This window comes from Papilio machaon, chromosome 9, assembly GCF_912999745.1.
Source record: "Papilio machaon chromosome 9, ilPapMach1.1, whole genome shotgun sequence".
NCBI classification, from domain to species: Eukaryota; Metazoa; Arthropoda; class Insecta; order Lepidoptera; family Papilionidae; genus Papilio; species Papilio machaon.
This window is the reverse complement of record NC_059994.1, coordinates 6,623,526-6,645,956: the sequence shown is the minus strand read 5'-3', so window position 1 is coordinate 6,645,956 and position 22,431 is coordinate 6,623,526. Positions and strand designations below refer to the sequence as shown.

The window sequence follows — 22,431 nt, the reverse complement described above, 5'->3', positions numbered from 1 at the left end:
TTAATGCAATTAGGTCGAAAACATGAAATACATTGATAGATAGTTAAATTATATATCGTATGTTGGCGCTTTTATTTATATTTTGAAGTAAGCATTGGTCTATGGAAAAGGACGGAGATAGACAAGGAAAAAGTGGTACCACTGACGGTCAAAGGGTTATCAGTATATTTGTTAGGATTCTTTTACAAGTATCCTTACGTAGTCACTAGCCAAAAAGCTTTCGATATTAACATTTCTGATAACTTCCAGTTAATCTTTTAGAATAAGTAAATTTTATTATTTAACACAAAATAAAGAAAGGTAATGAAAGAACCATATGGTAAAAGAAACAGCTGTACATTTCTACTTAAAACCGGCTTTACAACAGCCAATTTTATCTACGTCAATGCGTGATGACATAAAGTTCTACAATCATTTATTATTTTGGGAATTATAACTTTTTAGATGATAATCTATTTATCAGGGAAGGTCTACGACAGAGCGAAGTAAAAACTAACAAAGAAAGCGGACCCTCCACCTTATGGTATACCAGCTAGGCAGAGAGAAAAAAAAGATAAAAATAATCTATGATCTGATGCCAAATATAATACCGAAGAAATAATTTTAAGATACCCATAGCTTTGGAAGTATGTGTGTTACATATTTCCAAATTTATCTGTTCCAACAAATTGAACTAACGGTACTGAATACCGTATGAACAACGTCCTCATTTTTTAAGAACAGAGTTTAGGCAAAATAGATGCAAATGAATATTAATGAATTAATAAATGGTACTAGATTTTACGAAGGAAGTGAAGTAATTGAATATGATTTATACATTTAAAATCAATCTTCGATATATGGATATTTAGATTGGAATATTTGGAAGACGATTTTACAATTTTTATGTTGGCAACACCAAAATAAAATACTAAGAGCGCATAGCAATGACTTATATGATATATCAAGAATAAATTAAAATAGCAATGAGAATTTGGTAAGATAAAATATTCTTAGATTAATATTTAAAAGATGAGGCTTTCAAAATGGTTATAAATAGATAAATAACTGAAATTTACAAGTAGGAAAGTCTTTGCAATATGTAAAAGTCCTTGTCTTTCTACTGTTTCATTGATTATGTATTTAAAAAAACCTTCATTATTATTTGACCAGTATTAAAGTCCATTCTTCTTAAAAAATTAGCAGATGCACACTACAAATACACACTTTGATTGTGCTATACTCTTTATAGTAGCTTTTTTTCTCAGTTTAAGATATGCGTTGGCTGGAATACGTCGCAGTTTTTCATTTTCTGAGTGCACGATCTCGAATTTTTCTTCTAGGAAAATATTATTGTCGACGTTTCCTGTGAAGCTTGTGTACTTAAAGGATATGCACAAAAAATCATACTTGAAAAGCACTGGTCTTACGCACGCATATCCAAATTGCATAATAACGAAAGATTTATGCATTTTGAAAGGAAACCAGAGTGAAAAAATAATTGTATAGTATTTTAAGTTATTTATTTTCAAAATTATGTAGGAACAAGCATTTTAAAGAAAGTGTCAATTTGTTTGTCAAAGTACCCATTTTCATAGTCATAATAAAAGTGCATTTAATTTAACTGCAATGTCAAACACGACAGGCGACAGGTTCAAAGCTCAAAGGACACGTGTTTAATATTCTTGTTGTATGCGCAGTCCATCATATATTCCGATCACGATTTCTTTATTTCTCGTGCATTTGACACTGCGTTCGATTTACATCTACGACGTCATAATGTATTCATTTTTACTTTATTTATGGATATTCCGGTTTCAAAATGTTACAATACATCAAATATCGAATGTAATACGAAGGTAAAAAGTACCTATTATAAAGTCATGAATACTACAGTAATTACAGTTGAACCTTTCATGCTTTTGTACTATGATGTATAACGCAAAGGACAATTTAAAAGAAAGAAAGATTTAGTCACGTAATTGACAACAGCTGTGCCTTGATTGATAAGTTGGGATAAGTCCTATCTTATTTCTATATTTGATTTCAATCCGTTTTCATAATTATCCCTTCTATTATAAGAAACAGGAGTATATAATACAAAACATATTTGTATATGCAAAAGTATGCATTCAATATTAAATAGGTAACTATATTTTCCGTAGACTCGTTATAAATTAAATGTATTAAAAAACAAGTTTGTAAAAGTTGTAAAACGTTATTTTTGAACTCTTACGTAAATGCTTAAAAAGTAGAGCTCAAACACAGTTGTTAATAAAATCGACGACTGAAACGTAATTCGTTGCAGTTATCCAACGTATATCTTACAAAACTATTACGTTGTGACGTTGTCGTTTAATTTTAAGGTTTTACATCACATATCCAATACATAGGTATAATTAAAGACTAAGTGCCGCTTACAAAGTCGTTAAATGGTTACTTATTAAGTGCCTTTGTTTAGATCTAGTATAAATTAACTCTACGGAACTTCCAGAGTCGCTATAATGTTTGTAGAGCAGTACTTTGATATTATATTTTTTATGGATTCGCGGTTTAACTATACGAATTCATTTGCTTTTTCACACAAAACGATTCGCCTGAATATGATTTCATTTTGTGTTATCGCCAAGCATCTGTCATTGTCGCCGCTGTGAAATGCGGTAACGTTTTTACGGTAGACGAACATCGAGATTACTATAATGTATCTTAATGCGTGTAATTTTGTGGAAAACGAGTCTAGGGGTGACACATGTCTAATTTAATGTTATGAGATGCCTACTGTTTAGTACAAAGCAGATTTTGTTGCGGCCATTATTATAAGTTCTTACATCCAATTATCACTGATTACATGTAAAATTTTACCAAAATGTTGAAGCACGATCTTTGTACTTTTAATTGTAGCTTTTTTCTATATTTTTTTAAGTAGTTTCGACGTGAAATTCCTCAAAGATAATCTCCACATAGATAAGCCCCATGCCAATTTCAATGGACACCTACAATCTTAATTACAGTCTATGGTCGTCATTTCAAGACCATTTGACACTATTATAGTCCGTCAACTTCTCGTTAGTTATAAAGAAAGTAACTTTAACGGAGTCACATCCGAGAATTTGATATTAATGTGTAACATGATAACTTGTGTCTCAGGACGAGAGGTTTGAAATATTACGCCAGATTGGCAAATGAGAACGAAAGTGTTTACTATGTTGTTTGTTAAGGAAGTATCATTTTATATTTTGTTTACTTAGGCCTGATAACGATGAATTTCGTAGGAAATATATCACAAGTAAATTCTGAAAGATATGCAACATACGATAAGAAACAACGAAGAATGAGATTTGATTCGAGGGAAAAATAGATGCTGAATTATTTTCATAAAATAAACCACCAAATATAGAGCATGAAACCCTATGCATGACTTCGTAAGCGCTATAGTGAAAATGTTTAAATGTTTCCTCAAATTATAGATTCAAACATAAATATTCCTTTAATACAAAAGGAAATAGAATCGAGGATGTAACGTATTCACGGAGTAAATTCCGTTTCTCATATTGAATAATCTAGAAGATAATAGCAAGCGCTTTGTTTAACTTAACGAAAGCTCTGTTAATTTTGTGTCGGCGCAAGTTAAACACGACGCTTTAATCTTTCGTCTTAAGATTAACTGACACTCAAGACTACACAGTTCAGAATTAAATTCGAGTATAACGCTTAAAATTAATCAAATTTAATCAGATATAATTAACGAATATACCACAGAGACGATTCAAGATGGTGAAACCTATTTGCATATTGTTGGAAACGATCCGAAAAGCAATTTTGTTACGCACAAGCGAAGTTTTCTGTCTGGAACACTTCGAAGTTCGTTTAGCAGATTGAAGGGGATTAATTCGAGAATTGAAAAGTTTGTTAGAGGTGTTATTAAGAGCTGCAAAGTTTTTTAATGGTTCTACGTTAAACGAGTTAGTGTAAGCTTTTTCAGATTTAACAATCTAGACATTTCCGAGAATTTTATTAACACAGATAATTATTTATTTAAATTTTATCGTATATATAATTTTCTTATAGGAAATACATTTGATCCTTTCTATTCAGAATGTTAATTTCCCTTATAACATTACGTAAAATCGGTTATAATACGAAATCGGTTATACAACTACAGCTACATATTCGTTCTATGTCGATAAGTCATGCTCTCATAATCTGGAAAATCGAAGGCGCGGTAATCTGAACACTTCGATATTATTCACATAACGTGCGTATTTACTGAATTATTTTGATTTAATAAAACCAACGTGAAGTAAATATCTAACAGCACAACTTTTTTTTTTTAAATAAGGCGCATATAAATGTTTTGATAGAAGTTTTAGCTGATGGTTAAAGAAAAGGACATATTATTCGTTGTCTATATTCCAATTTAAGATCCCAATGATTATGCCTTCTTAGAATTACAGGTTAATGCTTAGAACGTTTCACGTTCTTGTTTTTTTAAATAATTCTGTCACCATCTCAGTTCTATCTGTACTGATATAAGGAGGAAAGATTTGATTGTTCGTTTACATTGATTAAGTTTCGACACTCATGAACCGATTTCAAAAATTATTTGGGAAGCTACACTATCCCCGGGTAATGTAGGCTGTGTATATTACTGTTTTTTTCTATTCATTTAATTTGTTAGACTATTTCGAACTATAGGGATTAGTAACTCAAAAGTTAGAGCTTAACATATTTTGAATACAGATGTCTTTAATAAATCGAGTTAGAAAGTAATCAAATTTTCCGGCCTCCTTTAATAGAGCTTGTTCTTGGTTGAATATTGGAGTTATTAGTTTGTTAATATAGTTGGGACAAGGCTCGCTCGCTCAAAGACAGTAATTACGACGCCGTTGGCTAAGCTCAATGATTTCTCTATAAATTTTGTTCTGATATTGAACTCAACCTTACATGTACCTACGAGTACAATATATTGGCGTTGATGAGAAATACTGTTGATGTTTGTTTATATTTTATTGTAAACTACCTCTGCTGAACACATGTACAAAACTATATATTATGATCACTATTGTTCTTTTTGACAGGTGTTTTAGCAGTAGAAATGTTTAATAAAGGTTACCGCGCATTCGTCAATTCCTCGTCCACCCGGCATGGGCACTACTCCGCCTCGGCATTCATGTTTATCCCGGTCTATCACCAACGTCGAAGCGGCTGGCCGTGCTGGGTGGTCGGGTTGTTGACGAATGCACGTTAATCTTAAGGCTACGAAATTAATGTAGATAGCAAATAAATCGTTTAAGATGAAAAAAGAGACACATGAATTGATTAAAAAAAAAGATAAACTCAATGAAAACGATTGTGCCTGTAAGCTAAGATAAACTTATATACAATACAATACGTACAGACAATTATTTATTGTTTAACGTACATTTTAAAGTCACGTTCAAGTAACAGTGTTGTTTACTAGAATGTACAAAGATAACATCTTTCTTAATGTCTTTAGATAGACCTTTTACTTTGTAAACTTGAAGTACACCTTAGTTTCCTTCCCGGATATTAAACTATTTTGTGCTGATCCCGGAAATTAAGCTGTCTAACGACATATCAAATCCTTTAACATGACGTGGGTCTCGATAGGACTAAAGTTAACACCGAACGATCGTAAAAGTAGCATTAAAACATTTGTGTTTTTTCTTATAGCGAAAAATAGCAATAACATTTTTTTTAGACGAATCTTAAAATTCAACGACAATTAAAAAAAATCTAACTAGATCCACATATACTTTATTAATTACATTTTTCTTAAATGTAAATTTTTAACATAAATAATCAGATAAAGAACATCAATGGACATTGGAAATATATTCTTATGAAAACTTAAATTGTTTTCGTAAGCAAGGCCGAGTAGTGGGTAGACCAACCGCCTCCAAATATAGAGAACCCGGATAAAATGAACATTATCATTGTAAGCCTACCTTTTTGATGAAATATTTCACATTTCTATAAGATCGTTTGATCGTTTCGATTGATCTTAAACTACACTGTTTATTTATTAGTATTAATACTTAAAAATGTTAGGTTTTAAACGAGACAGGAAACAGAAACAGAAACAGGAAAAAAAAATATTCTTTACTAAATTTGTTTGAATGTTCTAAGATTATAAATATACTTATTGCTGGATAAAGACATAAGCAATATGATTACGGTGAAACGATACACTTCGTGTATATTTAATGTTCAGGATACGTGTTTCGATTGTGAACGTTGAATTTCATGCGAATAGTTTGTTCGTAGTTTCTTAGCGTGTTATTCGAGCGTCATAACTTTGAGTATGGCGGGCAAAAGTGTTCGTGACTGGCTTTTGTTGTGCCAAGTTGTCGGTTTATCTTCTATTGTATTAACACAATTTGTGAAATATGATCCAAATATCGCAACGCATCTTTAGATTTGTGTACACAAATTGAGTTGTAATTAAACGTGAGTACATCAATGTTCAGTGTAAGGCTTGTTTAAATACTGTTTACTAAACTTAGCTAGGAAGACAAGGCTTTTACTTTACTAGGGTTTAGATGATTCAATGACGAGTGTAAGAATGAAGAAATTTAACCACTTGAGGGTATTAGATTTTTTAGCAGATTTTGATGTTTATTTATTTTGCGTTTACAAATTAAATCATACATTTACAAAGAATAACTATAATGTAGACTTATAAATATGAATAGACTCTGCAAGTTAGTGCAATAAAAAGACTTTAAGTATGAGTTTCAATTTGAAATAAATGAAGAAAAACTCCACGCACTTTCGTAGACGACAAAGCATTTTGTTACAAATTAGAATGGTTAGTTGTATTGTGAAGGCAAATTGCGACATTACGTGAGTCTGAGATGCTAACAATCGTAACCTTCTCATTGCTTTTCGTACAGCTAAGTCTTATCGTTCACTTATTACATACTTTTGTAATGTAACAAAGCGAATAATTCGGTCATGTTCAACGCTTTATATGTTTTTTATTTAAAGTAATGATATATATAAAAGCAGTGGCGCAGACGTTCTTAAGATCAATAAAAACATTTTCATTTGCTGAAGAAATGCCAAAACCACTCTGTAAAGATTTTTTTCTACAAGCCTTTTTTAAAACATGCCTTTGGCGGGGGTTAACAGGGTTATGTGAGAATGTATAATTCAGACCTGCGGCGCCCCTTTCTGTCCAGCGCCCTGTGTGTTCCCCCAACCGCGCCCTGGGCGATCGCCCAACCGCGCCCTACCCAAACGCCCTGCAATTGGTTGCACACATCCACACGGGGTCAGCTTGGTTGACCTAAAGCCTAATCACATTTAATTTTAGTGTTTATATCGTATATTCTGCATGTTAAAATAGTTAATTAATTACTAAAAGATAACAAACAGAGATAAAACTCCAATTTTAAAATTAATTTTAAAAGTACGATCTTAATAAAAATTACTCGGTAAAATAACTTTGCATTTCAAAAAGTAATTTGGTTGGAAATACAAAGCGTTCGCAGTGGTTGGACGTAATTCCAGATATTTTATTTTATTCATTTAACCCCCGTATTTTATTACTGGCTGAAAACAAAACGTAATGGATAATGTAAAAAGAATGGTGGATGTGAAAAATAAATTGGAAATCTGTTTAAAAAATAAATTCAAAAACCACTCACGACTTTATACCCAATGTTCAAAAATAGTTATAATATCTGTTAGTTTGGACCCTTAATTTTATAGAACCCCGCCGAATGTCCTATAGACCCCACGGCGTCCACCTGAACTACTTTGGGAAACACTGGTGGAGATAGAAAGGTGAAGAAATACTGGTGCAGAATCAAATATTAAGTATTCGCATCAACTGTTGATACTAAGTACTTACTCTATTATACGTTGCTCTAAGTCCTTATGGTAGTAATTGCTTTAAAATATTCTAACAATGTACATCCGCATATTGTAATAAAGCACATGTTATCATTACTGATTCATAAAGCAAACTTCAATAAAGGGATAAAAATATACACACATCCGACCTGAGAAACAAACTCAAAGTTTTTCTTTCTATCATAGTCATGGAAAGAGGATCAAGTTTCAAAATACTTAAATGAATGAAGCAAAAATAAAGGCGAAATGGACCTCTGATGAAAAGTCTCTTTTGTAATGATTTTCTGTTTAAAGGCAGCGGCTATCAAAATAACCTTTTATGGCGAGTTTGTTTTTGTTTAGGCAGCCGAAGTAAAGTAATAAAAAACTTTGTTTACTTTGTACGAAGTAATTTATTGGGCGAACATTGAAAGAGAATTTGTGTGGAAAATGTCAAAGTTGGCATTCGACGTGTCGAAATATTTCATTTAGCTTAGCTCTTTGTAAAGATTGTTCATTTTTTCACCCTTATTTGTTGTTTATATCAGTGGCACTCAAACATTATAAGATATGGGCCGCAATCATTATTATAAATTTTAAAACTTTAAAACTGCATTTTATAGTACGAGGTAAATTAAATATATCTTGGACACATTCGTCTATGATGTTTATAGTCAACCATGCTAATAGACCGAAATAAGGTAATTGTAAGACAAAGTGGTATATACTCAACGCAAAATTCACAGCGGGCCGTATTGTTTTCGCTCAGCGACCACCTCTGGATCTTGTAACTTCGATATTGAGACTCAAACTAAAATGAAAAATGTTTTGTTGTTGACATAGCTCTGTTTTGTTTTTCAATCAGATTTTAGCGTAGTAATTAATTTTGTTGGATTTGTTATATTAAGAATCTTGATGTTTTGATCGTTTTCTTTTCCAAAGTTATTTCTTAATATTTACAACATTTCTTCTCAGGCGTATTTAAGTTATTTATATATGAACAGGATGAGGAGAACAGAAAGATGTTTTACATTCAATTTAAATAAGTATTTTTTTGTAAGTTTGTAACAAAATTTAAATTGAATATTAGTGAAATAAAAACATAGCGTTAGGGACAATTTGAAGTTAAAAGTTATTGAATTTAAATAACAACTAGGAGGTAAGAAAAATGGAGTGGTGGCATTAGGGAAGAGTCGCTCAAATGGCAGTCGCAAGGGGCGCAAGGGTGACCTGAAAGGGAAGCTTTCAGGTCACGTATTGTTATGTGCCGCATATCTACATGCATTACGTCTTTTTATGCCTTCAGCGATTTTACACTGAACATGAAAGCGATTTTTCTGCTGAATATTTTCACGTTTTTTCAGCCAAATTAAGTGAGATTTTTATTACGGTTTTCGCTTTTGCCAATAAATCGAACTTTATTGGTTTGTTGTCGATTAGGATTTAATAAAAAAATATTCAGTTTAAATGTAAATAAAGTGTCTTAAATATTAAAGCATACCATTTCAAATCCTCGATAAAGAATTAATTTTCCAAACTTAGTTATCCTTACGTTATAAAGGCTTATCTCATTTATTCTAATGTGTAAAGTTACTGTTACTTTATCTTACTTACATCGCCATTTTTCTGCATAAATTCGCTGTCTGTGTTGATCTTCCAAACTATATTTTCTATTATCATTATGAATGTTGACAAATTATAAATTAATAATAAAATAATCAAATTATAAATGAGAAAGTTTAGAAGGTTGGATAGATGAATGGATATTTGTTATTACGTAACTCGAGCTAAATGGATCTCTCTGAAATTTTCACTCACATGTAGAGCATAGTCTGAAATAACACTTAGACTACTAATTGTTTTTTTATTCTGCGAGGACTGAGTCACGGGTATTATAGTAATTGTTATAACTAATTGCGAATACATGGCTATATGCTAGCCAAATCAAAATGAAAATTAATCAATTTTCAAATGTCTTCAGTGACTACAATTTTAAATTGCTGAAAATGTTTTTAACAAAATATTTTTAAAAGATTATGCGTTGTAATTTTCTTTAAAATTTAGTTTAAGTAGTCATTTGGAGGTTATTCCAATTCATATAATATGCTTTAGTCGAAACGTCTTTAAAACTTTTCTGACAAAAAATGTGAAGTGTCTAAGGACTTCTTTTCAAAGTTCGACGACAAAAAAATCATTTTCCATTTAGACGAAATAAGTTTCGAGGGCGTAACGGTTCTGAGTTACGATTTTAACACTTGGCCGGAAAGTCTCCAATCTTTTTTCTTTTTTTTTCTGTTTTCATTATCGTCGCAGAAAACTACGCTTGAACAATAACAGTCAACGGAGCTCTTTGTCTAAAGACAATGCTAGAGAATAGCTGCTTTTTAGTATGATAGGTTCACTTTACGATTAGGGATTTGTGAGGATTCTCATTCAGAGAAATGTTGAAAAAAAAAAGAATTCTAAAACAAAACTCATCTCGTTAGTTGGATACTACTGTAAAATAAAAGCTTAGACGTCGTAACTTTAACTTATTGGAGTAGTATATAGCTGTAAATCAACACTTTTTACTGTTATTATTGGGTTCTAATTTAAAGGCCAGAATAATGTTTTTATTGAGATCTTGAATCAAAAATATTAGTGCATAACCTTAAATTTTAACAATGGACGAAATAGCGCCATCTGTTGGCTGAAATTTAAAACAATAATTCTTTTATTTCATCTGAATAAACTGTAATGGTTTATGTAACATTTTAGTATTTTAGAACATTCTCGAAAACATCGAAAAAAATATTTGGCAATGTAAAAAGCTATGGCGAGTGAGATTTGAACACGTTTACCACTAATTTAGAATGTTATTTCTTATGTGCTCTGATACTGAGCGCTGATTGAGCGCTGATGTAATAAAATACCATATGAAGCTCCGGGGAAGAAATGAATCGAATGTCACCTAACTTGCCAAAATCGGTTTAGTTGTTTGACTCTAGGCCGTCACAGTGTAATTTAAATATAGATACATATAAACTTACATCTTACTTCTTACTGATATTATAAATACGAATGTTTAGATGGATGGATGGATGTTTGAAGATATCTCCGGAACTGATCGAAGTGATGAAATTTGGCACAGATATAGAACATAGTTTGGAAGAACACATAGGCTGCTAATTATTTTTATTAATTACGCGCCGACGGAGTTGCGGGCGTAGCTAGTATGAAATAAAAACAAACTTACATACGCACCGAAAACATTCGATTGACAGTCTATTATTTGTTACAATTGACTGTCGAGGTGTTCGTGTTTTGAAGATAAGATTTAAGTTTAAATAGCAACTCTGAAAGTGGCTTAGGAATAACATCCAAAGTGTCTCTGGTATAAATTACAACTTACTGAATACAAAACATACGTAAAACAATTAGATATGCAGTGACTATTTTATTTTATTTTATTTTTATTTTATTTAATTATTTGAACTATATTTAATTAAAAAGTATTAAAAAACATTTGTTCGTTACAATATTGTAATTTTACAAAGAAATGCCACAAATCGATAGAAAAAGTAAAAAAAAATGTAGAAATTACGAGTACCTTACAAAGGTATTATTCTATGGCAGTAATTAAACGGCGTATAGGTGTGGGAAACAAGTGAAAGTGTATGGACTTTCCACGCGGTTTCTAAAGATAAAAAAACCTTCAACATTTAAACTCTCCACTGGTTAGACGCATTAGTGAAACTATGTTACTCGCAATCATTTGTTAAAACTTACAAAGTATCTGCTCTAACTAATAAAACCTAAAAGTAGGTGTAGTTACTAGATACCTTGTGACAATGACTGTACTCTATTTCGATTCTTATTCCTTATAAAGTACAGTCAAACAAAAAATAATAAATAATAATCAATAAAACTTAAACGCACGTACCCGTATATTACACAAGATGGGTTCGTAATTGAAAGAGATGGATTCTTACATACTTTATTATTTTTTAAAGTTATATGGTATACGATTTTATATCATTTTCACGTTAAAATTTAATCAGCCCGAAAATGCTGTCGCAGTTGGGATTTTGTTACACATGACCCCGTGTAATTTAATAAAGATTTTATGACTCGTAAAATATTTTGTGCTCTGCTGACGGTGGCTACAAAAAACGCCCCTCATCTACCTTTTGACACGTAACACTTAAAAGTGTTTCAATATCTTTATAGTATAGTACAAAATTTCATATGAATTTATTAAAATAAAAATATTAAGATTTAAGAATAGATTCGATTGACAAGACTTTTAAAAGATCATGTTTACTTTTAAAAAATACTAGAATTAGTTTAATACATTCGGTAGAATGCTTGTATTAAGGAGTTGTGTACAGTACAAGCACCACCATACTCCATATATAGATTTCTTAGCCTCTAATTCTTGAAGGAGTTATTGACCTTTTAAATGAAAAAAATAATAAAACCGATTGGTAACTTAACAAACAAACATATTTTTTCGGATTTATCTCTTAAGTTGCAGTTAAACAAAATGAAGTAATTTGAAAAAGAAATTTATATTAGTTGTATAATTTATAGTTGCTATGAATCTTGAAGAGTGTAAATATTAGTGTCAGTTAAATCCGTAGTTAATTAGAGCGGAAAGCGGAGCGGAACGGACGATGCAACGCGGAGATGTTTCCGTCTTCAGACGGATGCCGACAGATAGAACGGAACAGAATAAAACAGGAATCGAACCAAATACTTTTTCGATTTCTTTTCGCTCGATAGACGGAGATACACTTAATAATGTCCACAAAAATATTAGGTAACGGTATGAAAAAAAAGTCACCCTATTTATTTAATCTCTCAATTACAATTATATTATTTAAAATTTCGTGAGACATAATAATAAATTAATTAAGAACGACATACCCGTACCCGTCGGGGTCCATCTTCAGGGCGAGTGTTTATTTTGAGGACTTCGCGGATTTCGCTCTCAATTACAATTCAATGTCATATGTAGGTAAGTATTTAGTGTATTATAACCACTCACCTTTATGAAGGGACCCCGATGGGCTCGAAACTAGTCGGTGCCGACATCGGAAAAATGGACGTAAGTGTTTTAGCCGTTTCCTATATTAGTGTATTGTAAAGATTTAAGGGTGCAGCTTTTAGCCGATAAACCGCTCTTGGCGAAATAATATAATTGTAATAAAATTTGATAAATAAAATTTGATAGATAATCATGATCGATAAAAAGATGGATAATATTTTCCATCATGACCTCGAATAGCCTGAACGACTGAAGAGAAATTTACGATTTAGAATCAGTTTAGTGTTTCAGGCTACTCTTATTTGTCAATTAAGTCAGTTTCTATTGATTTATTAAATTGTTACTTATTATCAAAATTACTTGCTATGAAACAAGAGTCGCTGTTTATAAACATATTGGATAATCTGTTAGGCAAAGAAAATATAGTGAAATATTGCATTCTATCGCGTGCTGGGTGCTTCGACACGCGAAATGTGTGCTTTAGTTTCTCAACAATTTATTAAATGATGCACATTAGACGTGTAGCGGTAACAAAACGGTAGCCTTGTTTCTTTATTTAATCTTTTAATAGTTTTAAATGACTAGAGCATGTATCGTCAAATTATATAAACGAGTTCGCATGCGCGTAATTTCTGTATAGCTACCTATTATTATTTGACATGATCCTGGATCGAACTTTCTGACTTTTTAAAGATGTTTACACAGTTCGTTCTTATTTAATAAAATGTTACATATTTATAATACTAGATGTCGCCCGCGATTTCGTCCGCGCGGAATAAAAAAGATAACTTTATTAGTAGCCTATGTGTTTTTCCAGGCTATGCTCTACATCTATGCTAAATTTCATCAAGACCAGTTGAGATGTTCCGGAGATACCTCAAACAAACATCAATCCATCCATCCATCTAAACATTCACATTTATAATATTAGTATGATATAGTAAGATGTAGTCATGATTAAATTTATTAATGGTCCTATATTATTTCAGTTGCTTAAGGTATACTCCAAGCTCTTTGCAAATGTTTTGAGTTCGTTTAATTTCGTTTGTTTGCATTTAATCGCAGCGAAACCGCGATTTAATGTTCGTCTTGATTGCGAATCACTAATCGAAGGATGAAAACGTTTCGCTACTTTTAGTTATATTGGAAAACTTTTGTTAAACATCAGCGTTTTGTAAATATCTGCGGCTACTCTAAATTAATTAAAGATTGAGTTGAATCATTAATTTTCTTAAGTTTATTCTTGTTCAGCCTAAGGCGTTGCTGGTCTGCCCTTTATTCACTAAACCCGTTAACGCGGCATTTATAAATTTTAATATAGTTTGACCCTTGTACTTGCTTTGAGTTTTTTTTATCAAAAGCTTAACGGTTTTATTAAAAAAAGGCATCAAAGAACATTAAGTCACATTCATGTAAAGTAAATAATTATCTAAAAATTGAACTAATAATAATCGATGATGCTATGCTTTGTACTGAAGACTACTAGCGCCATCTAGATTTGCAAAAAATATTTTATACGTTGTCTTGCCAGTGGTGCGTATTTATAAAATCCCAAAAGATTAGCTTAATGAGCCTATTTCTTTTTTGCCACAAGAAACAGATTTTTATTGAAAAGTCAAAGCAACGAATGAGTAAGAAAAGCGATTACGCTCAATGATGTTGTCAGTGTAAATAGAACTTGTAAAGGCGGCCCCAATCTTACTTCGACAAACAGCGCGGTCGTTTTTCGGTTTGATTGTTTACTTTGTGCGGGGAACGACGATCATGCACTTTTATATTACGTTTTCATTTAAATTTCGATTCCGTATTACATTTCATTTGAACACCATTCGCCACGAATTTGTAAAATGGTTTTAACATTAAGTTTTTTGTCGTAAAAACTTACCAACATGGTACATAAAAAAGCAAAATAGGTTAATTTGTAAATGTCTTCTAAAAAAGATTTTTTCAGAAGATATTTATCGTCAAATTTACAGACAGATTTAAACTTTTTAGATACTTTGATTAGACTAAACATGATTTTTTAGTTTCATCTAATCAAAGTGTCTGTTTAAAGTACTTTTAAATTTATAATTGTCTTATTAATCTGCTAAACATAACTTTGTCAATCTTAATAATTTTAACACATTTCCTGCCACTACTATTTACCCTATTTATCGCATGAACTCGTCCGAATAATCGGTGAAAGTGAAAACTAATGTTGTGTGCACAAAAAATATGACAAAAGTCCTTTTACAAAACAACAAAATATATTTTCGAGAAGATCTCTAATCGGCACGCAAATACTCTTTGCAAAGAGTCTTTTAAGCAACTTATAGGTCGGACCTTTATGCCCATTTTGCTTTTATGATAAAAGGAAAATTGTACTAGAAAGCTAACGCAACGATAAAGGAAAGGCGATTATATTGTATTTGTAAATACTTGGGACTCCAACCGTATTTCACGTATACGCTTTTATGAAATTAAGAATACTCTAAAGTTGAATAGTGTAATATTAAATATAATATGTTTTCCGCTTCAGAATTTTTGTTAAAACTTACCTAACGTCAATAACAATAATGATGGAATGAAATGAAATTCTTATCGTGACTTGGCACATAAAAAATTGTATGGTCTTAATTTTGCCGAAAGATATGAAAGCGTTCTTAGGTTCTTAAGTAAACGTTTTTAAACACGTTACGAATGTTAGTTTTTAAAGCAAGATGCAAAAACATTTTAATCTCCTCTTTTTATACTTAATTAAAATAATGTTACTTTTATTAGAGACTATCTAATTGGAAGAACATATAAAATCGTATAAAAAATGCGAGTTACATTCGTGACTGTATTAATGCTGTTACTCAACGGAAGAGTTATGTAAAAAATCTCTTATAATCTGTTAATTTCCATAATGAACAGTTAACTCTCATAAATCTTCTTACCGTTATGCATTAACTGTCTCTCATTATACAAGAATCTTTATGTTAAATGAGATATCACATTCGTAAAGTATTAATGATTCATTAAAACAATGTTTAAAGCAGTTTATGGACGTTATTTACAACCTAAACATAAAAGACTTTTTAACAAATCTATGTGTTAATATCATGCCCAGTTCACAGTATTCCAATCGCTGGGCAAGAATAATTTAAACTCGACATTACCGGAAAATAACAAAGATCTCTACGGTGCGTTTCTACTGCTGAAACTAAACAATAACAAATATGTAATTTATTAACATTAAAAAATTGACTTGAATTTTAATGTCAAGTGACATTCTTTGTTGGCAGATTGGGCTCTGTAAGTTGCACTTGATTTGTTGTAGGCACCAAGGTCTGGTACATGAACCGGTTTTGGCCGGTGTAACACTGTACCCACATTTTTAAACTCGATAATAATATACTTGTAACAGTATTAAGTACGGAGCAGCGCAAAATACTTCTAATTAGGCTTCCGTGTCATGCTTTTCTTGTAGTAACGGTATCGAAATATGATTTGATGATTATAAATTTAGATACAAAGTAGAAATACTAGTTTTACTTGCAAATGTTTTTCAGAAATTATCTGGCATGAAATATCGATGATTTGAAATAATAATTTAGATTAAAAAATACTGTTGGACTTTTATTTTCTTTATTACTTCTTTATGTTTAGTTTCTGGATAAAAATAAGTCGAGAAATAATTTGTATAACTAACGATTCTTTGGCCGACGAAAAATATGCTTTAAGAGTATCGTTGGCTAGTCATGGGAAAACTACTTATGACCGTGTTAGAATGAAAGTTGACATACAGTTATGACTAATGTTGTACTATAATAACCAACAGCAGCGTGGGGTAAGGTGGACACGGAATGAGGTTAACCGCGTGTCATCTGAGCCTGTTAACAATCGCTATGGGTGTAACCGGAAAGATAAACATACAACGTTTATCTAACTGTACTGGAACACGCATGCTGCGCTCGATTGCATATTGACAGTTTTCTATTTTAAACTATGCCTTATTAATTTTAAAATATAAAAGCTGTCACAAGCAACATCGTGCGCGGCAAAGTAAACTAAGTAGGGTAGTAGTAGCTTGATTCTAAACTGTAATCTGTGTTCCAAATTTCATCTAGATTTTTAAAGCCGAAACTACGGTTGGGTAGGTCATTAATTGATACAAATAATCACAACACAAATACTTCCGAAAATAATCGACTACAGAATTAGTACTTATTGTTTTCTACTTTCGAAATAACTTAAAAATAAAAAACACTAAAGAACAATACATTTTGTATGGAAAAATTTGTATTTCAATAGTGTGTACTCGCAGTAAAATCCATTTAAAAACACCAAAAATAAATACATGTATTGTTAAGAATGCAGATAAGTAAGTGGCTACCGTTATCAAGGTTGTAACGGGACAGATCCGCACTTAAGCTTGCATCGTAAGGACGGTAGCGCTATTCGATTCCGAGAACTTGAACGGTGCAGTCCATTTTTCTAGTAATTAACAACGTACCAACCAGTCCCATCAGGATGTCGTGGAAACTAACTGAGCTGTGAAACTATTTGTCTGACACGAAGACAACATTTTTAATCTGTACTGTTAACACCACTTAATGAGGAGTCATTAAGTCACATTTTTTTTATATAACCTTAACTTTGTTATTGTTTATGAAGTGAAATGTAAATGTAATTTTGGTTAAAGAGTTAGTTGAGGAGGTGTTTTGGTTTATTAAATACTATATGTCGACCACAACTCCGTCCGCGCGGATTAAATAAATACGTAATAAATAGCCTATGTGTTCTTCCAGACTATGTTAAACATCTGTGCCAAATTTCATCAAGATCCGTAGAGCCGTTCTGGAGATACCTTCAAACAAACATACATCCATCCATCTAAGCTTATCGGATAAGACATATGCGAAACAAAAGCATATTGTATACAATGGATACACCGCACATTTTAAGGTATAACTACTGAAATCTAATTCTTTTTCTCACTTTTTTTTATACGTACATACATATACCTTCCTTAGCGGCCGGTAACGCATCTGCGATTCTTCTGGCGTTGCGGATGTCCATGGGCGTCGTATCAAATAACTTTCGGTCCGTTATTCGTTTGCCCCCTTCTCCTATGAAAAAAAACCATTACTTACTGCTATCGCACATTTACTATATAATTATAACTAGGAAAAAAGAATTGAATAATGACCGGCATGTATAAACTTTGACATTTGTACTTATATAATATTTGGGCGTTCTTTTTGGGATAATATGTGATAATAATAAATGGGCATTGTAGTAGGCAGCGAATTATTATTCGCGTGAGCGCTTTAAGCCAAATGAGAGTTTACCGCTGCCTCGTAATCCCAGACCCTTATAATCTCCACCCCCTTTAGTTTCAATCTGAATTGATTCAACCGAACCGAAGATAGGCTTATCAATATATAAGTTGTAATATAAAAATATGAATAACGTATTTACCTGCGATGTTACTTCGATCGAAGGTTCGTTTCAAGTTTCATCTAGAAATTGAATATGACTGTTTCTTATAAAGATAACTATTGGATTTATATGGTAAGCAATATTTCAAATGTGAATGTTTAGATGGACGGATGGATGATTGTTAGAAGGTATCTCCAAAACTGCTCAATGGTTACGGTTCCCGTGGGATACGTTAATTTACATATTTACAACTCCGTAACGGTTCAACATATCTTATTGAAATTTAGCACAGATATAGAACATAGACTCGAGTAACACATGAGTTATTTTCACCTTTTTTAATTCTGCGCAGAGGAAGTCGCGGCAAAAGCTAGTAATGTATCCAAAGATACTACATACGAAATTGCGTAATATGCATCAGATAAAAAAGAATAACTGTGATAGGTTTTTTGATCCCACAGTCAAATTATTTTATATAATTTTGTGGGACATAGTTCTATTTTATTGTATTGTAAATAAATAAATAAATAAATAATAGGTGTAAATAAATAAATAATAAATAAATAAACTAGTAGCTTACGAGTGAATTACTCGTAAGCTACTAGTTTGTATATACTAGAGTTACTTAGAAGAAGAAAGAGAGACCTGTCTCGTTGCGAATCTGAAAGTCCTTAATCCCTGTTCACATCCCGGGGTTACAAGCGTGTATGTATTTTATTTCAAAATTAATATCATTTTATGTTACGACCTTGAAACCAAATTAATATAACACTATGAAGTAAATAACACCGTAGGTTTTTGTACGATAAGTTTTCCAGTCACGATATCATCGAGAAAGGTCGATGAAATATTTATTGAACTTCGAACGCATTTAGCATAGAACTTGTCATACTTGAACGAAACCTTGGCATATAGACTCAAGTTATGACTACGAATCGCTACATCCTATGAAATATAATAAAGATTTAAATAACCTACTTAATAATCACGCAAAAGACTTTTAAATAAAATTGATGGAATTGATAATACAGAAAATATTTAACTTAAGATTAAAGTATATGGTTTTTCCTCATGAAAAAAACATTTCTTCTTAAAAATGACAATAAAAATCGTCATAAATTGAATATAGCCAGAATTTTAATCGCGTAGTCTGATAAAACTAATTCATTTAACTTCTTTCTGTGCGTCCCCTCCTCTGTTTATTAAAGATCGCGACGCATCGGCAATTGCAGATGTCCATGAGCAGCAACCGCTTCGCTGTTTCGGCGAATTCATGTAACCGAGTGCTCGTTTTCCTCCTTGTAATATAAAACAAAATGTATACACGTAGCTTACATTTTGTGTTCTGTTACTTCTATCTCGGTTTTTATTACTTACAATATTTAAATAATAAAGTTAAAACACATATGCACGAACACCGCTGTGGATTTAACGGTATTTACGTGTTTGAGAAGTACAGCAAAGCTGTGGTTTTATACTGTAAGCGAATGACCTCTTTGGGTTCGAATTATTTATAAGTTATTCTCGTATTAAAAATTGGATTCTAAAAAGCGATAAATTAAATAATGGCTACGAAACGTGTTGTCAGATGAATTTTTCGCATGTGTTCTGCCCCCAATAGTGTTCGTCTCAATATTGTGGGACAGTACAGCAAGCGAAAAAGTTCTGTTCCTTACTGCCGCACTACGTTTAACTTAAATAATTTGATGAACAAAACTATTATGTACACTATACAATCAGTTATTACGTCATTATACTTAGATCTCATTCCAAAAAAAACTCTCAATTGCTTACCGTAAGTTCTATGAAACCGAGCGACATTAAGACTCGCAGGACCAAGTTATAAATATTTCTAACGTAATAATCCTATGAATGTAAAGATATCATAGCAAGTGATTAATCGTTTTAGAAACTACCGTTAGTTTAAAGTAGTTCATTATTCAAAAAGTCCTAGCTATAACTTTAGCAGTCATGTGGCAGCGGTGTAAGTCGATCTATCTTCTCATATCGTCTTGTCGTTATTTGTAAGAAACTTTAAAAGAATGGCGCGAATTTACGTGACATTCTTTACAATTGATATGAATAGAGGTGAAGAATTTCATATTAAATTATCTCATATTCTTTAAAATCTTTCAGTTTAAGTATCAATTAAGTGCAATTTAATTTAAATTAACTTATGACTTTTCCATAAGCGTCACGTTAAAGCAAAAACAATTTTATGTAAATGAATTTAGTACTTCGAGTACGAAAATTTATAAAAATTAATCCGTTAATTAGACTAGAAATTTAAGAAAAACTTGATTTTAAATGAGTATTAATACAGGTGAATACGCGTTTTAGTATATTACACCAGTTAGGTAAATGTGGTGCGTTCGGAACATATTGAAACATAACAGAAAACCAGACCGAACGTGAAATTGGCTATTTAAAATGATGTCCTGTTATTATAGCTTTTACTCTATATCATAAATTTTGATGGCGCTGTGGTGGCGTTATTAGATATCTTAACGTTAATACCTTATAAAAATATGTATCAAATGTTATACGTAATATTTGATGATATTTTTATTTAAAAAGCTTTTGTTGACAATTTTAATAAGTATGAATTATACGAACACTTCATTATTAATTTAGTTTTAGAAGTAAATATTAAATTTATTTTAAATCGATTTAAAAAATCTTACTATATTATCTCTAATATATAAAATTCTCGTGTTACAATGTTCGTTCCCGTACTCCTCCGAAACGGCTTGACCGATTCTCATGAAATTTTGTGAGCATATTCAGTAGGTCTGAGAATCGGCCAACATCTATTTTTCATTTTTATTTTTTTTTAACTGCGCGCGGACGGAGTCGCGGGCGACAGCTAGTAAATAAATATTACACCTGAATCTTACTTTTCAGTATTCATTAAAAAAAGTATACTTAACTTGATAATTACTCAGTAAAGTAAAGATGCAGCATTTTAACATTTTGCCATGTGAGACAAGGAAATGTAAAATTGGTCAAGTATTTTTCAAGTATTAAGTTTGGTCCCAATGTAACTTTGTTACATTTAATGTATATGTATGATTTAAAAGTGCAAATATATTACATGTAATGTTTTTAAAATTAAGTTAAACATTTTATCAACTTTATGCGAAATATGTATTTATTTCACACATTTCTACATCACGTTCCTATTGAACGCGTAGATATAACCGGAAGGTTCTAATTTCCTGGTATTAAATTTTCCTTTCATGCAAATTATCGAAGCATGCCCTCACTAAACGCTTCAAAGGGGTTAAGGGTTATAAAATATGGAACCCATTCTGTGAGTGTTAAAGGCGCTTTTACGATACTGTAGTAATTAACGAATGTTTTTTTTTATTTCTTTGAAAAAATAAATAAATTGATAGTTGCTGTGCAAAACTGCGTTTTATTTGTGTAAACATGTTTTAAGATTTTGGAAATAATTTAAATATTATTAAATTAAATAGCATATTATTGTATAATTACATTAACTCCCAGTTATAATTTGATGTTTTATTTTTACCATTTTATAAGTAGTTATGAACTTTTGATTTTTTAGACATATGATTATGAACATGCCATCATATTACTAATATTATAATTGCGAATATTTGGATGGATGGATGTTTGTTTGAAGGTATCTCCGGAACGGCTCAACGGATCTTGATGAAATTTGGCACAAATGTAGAACATAGTCTGGAAGTACACTACTATAAAGTTTTTTTTAATTCCGCGCACACGGAGTCGCGGGCAAAAGCTAGTAAATCTAATAATTTCAAGATTTAAGTTATAAGTCTTTATTATTTTTTTTTTATTTCTTTTAATGATGTACAATAATGGATATGATAAAGCATGTTGGTTTGTGATACAATTAAAAACGGTATGATATATCAATTGCTAAGGGAAGCGGGATACTGAAAATGACATTTAATTATGTAGCTTCTAACTAAGACTTTGTCCGAGTAAAAGAATTATTTCCACTAGATTATTTCTTTCATTGAGGATTTAATATCACAGTTATATCAATTATTTATCTATAATTTCTCTTATTCTGTTTGTAAATCACAAAGTACAAAGATGATTTAAAGCTAATTGATCCAATTTGATGTGTATTTTTAAACTAGCCGTCGCCCGCGACTGCG

At 31.5% G+C, this 22,431-nt stretch overlaps 1 protein-coding gene across 1 annotated transcript in view; it reads left to right on the top strand.

Moving 5' to 3' along the window:
* Positions 1 to 22,431, top strand: part of LOC106713246 (protein artichoke) — a 40,173-nt gene that overhangs the window by 1,375 nt on the left and 16,367 nt on the right. The gene's annotated exons all lie outside the window — the stretch shown is intronic.